The following is a 1,323-nucleotide window of genomic DNA, read 5'->3' on the forward strand; positions in this document are numbered from 1 at the left end:
CCAAAAAAAGCGATTCTGTCAAAAGTTTTTTATTTTTCAAGTTTTATTCACTTATTTTTCTTAACCTACCAATTTTAGCTTTCATAGTTAGACTTTGAATTTTTGTCTGAAATTTTTTGTGCTATCTTCTCATCATTTTATAAGGTTGCTCACAAAATTTCAAGTCATTTGGATATCATTTGAGGGTAGCTATAGTTCAAACCTACACCTTTATTTACATGACAAGGCAACTAGTTGTGTGCATGCTGAATGTAGTGTATGACTAGAGGCAATCCATCTGACTTACAACCCTTTGATCCTGAGATAGATAGGACATTTCATAGATTAGTTAGACATCATTTTATACCTTTTGATCATTCTGAGCATTCCATAACTGGTGAATCTGTGCATTCTGTTATTGGTGATTTTGAACATCCTGATCTTGAGCATTATAATTTTGAGCATTCTGATTCTGAGCATTCTGATTTTGCACATTCTGAGAACATGGCACAATCTCCACCTCGTGAGAGGACTCTAAGGGAAATGGCTGCACTTGATTTCACCTATGAAAGCTTGTGCATCCAATACCCTGATGAGGATGTCCCATATGTTCTTAAAACTGGACTGATTCATTTGCTTCCAAAGTTTCATGGCCTTGCAGGTGAAGACCCGCACAAACATTTGAAAGAATTTCACATTGTCTGCTCCACCATGAAACCCCCAGATGTCCAAGAGGATCACATATTTCTGAAGGCTTTTCCTCATTCATTAGAGGGAGTGGCAAAGGACTGGCTGTATTACCTTGCTCCAAGGTCCATCACGAGCTGGGATGACCTTAAGAGAGTATTCTTAGAAAAAATTTTCCCTGCTTCCAGGATCACAACCATCAGGAAGCATATCTCAGGTATTAGACAACTCAGTGGAGAGAGCCTGTATGAGTACTGGGAGAGATTTAAGAAACTATGTGCGAGTTGCCCCCACCATCAGATTTCAGAACAGCTTCTTCTCCAATATTTTTATGAAGGACTCAGTAATATGGAGAGAAGTATGATAGATGCTGCCAGTGGTGGAGCCCTTGGAGACATGACTCCTGTTGAAGCCAGAAATTTAATTGAGAAGATGGCCTCCAACTCCCAGTAGTTTAGCGCCAGAAATGATGCCATAGTCATTAGAGGAGTGCATGAGGTAGCTACAAACCCATCTGCATCATCTGAAACTAAGAAGCTTGAAGGCAAACTGGATGCGTTGGTCAACTTGGTAACCCAGCTGGCCTTGAATCAGAAATCTGTACCTGTCGCAAGGGTTTGTGGTTTGTGCTCCTCTGCTGACCACCATACAGACCTT

General features: G+C 40.5%; 1 non-coding gene across 1 annotated transcript; it reads right to left on the minus strand.

Moving 5' to 3' along the window:
* Nucleotides 1–861: 861 nt before the first annotated feature.
* Nucleotides 862–968, minus strand: LOC112998214 (small nucleolar RNA R71). The gene has a single exon (XR_003263254.1). It is a non-coding gene; the product is annotated as a small nucleolar RNA R71 (small nucleolar RNA).
* Between the last annotated feature and the right edge of the window lie 355 nt (nucleotides 969–1,323).

This window comes from Glycine max, chromosome 10 (genome assembly GCF_000004515.6).
Source record: "Glycine max cultivar Williams 82 chromosome 10, Glycine_max_v4.0, whole genome shotgun sequence".
In the NCBI taxonomy this organism is placed as follows: domain Eukaryota; kingdom Viridiplantae; phylum Streptophyta; class Magnoliopsida; order Fabales; family Fabaceae; genus Glycine; species Glycine max.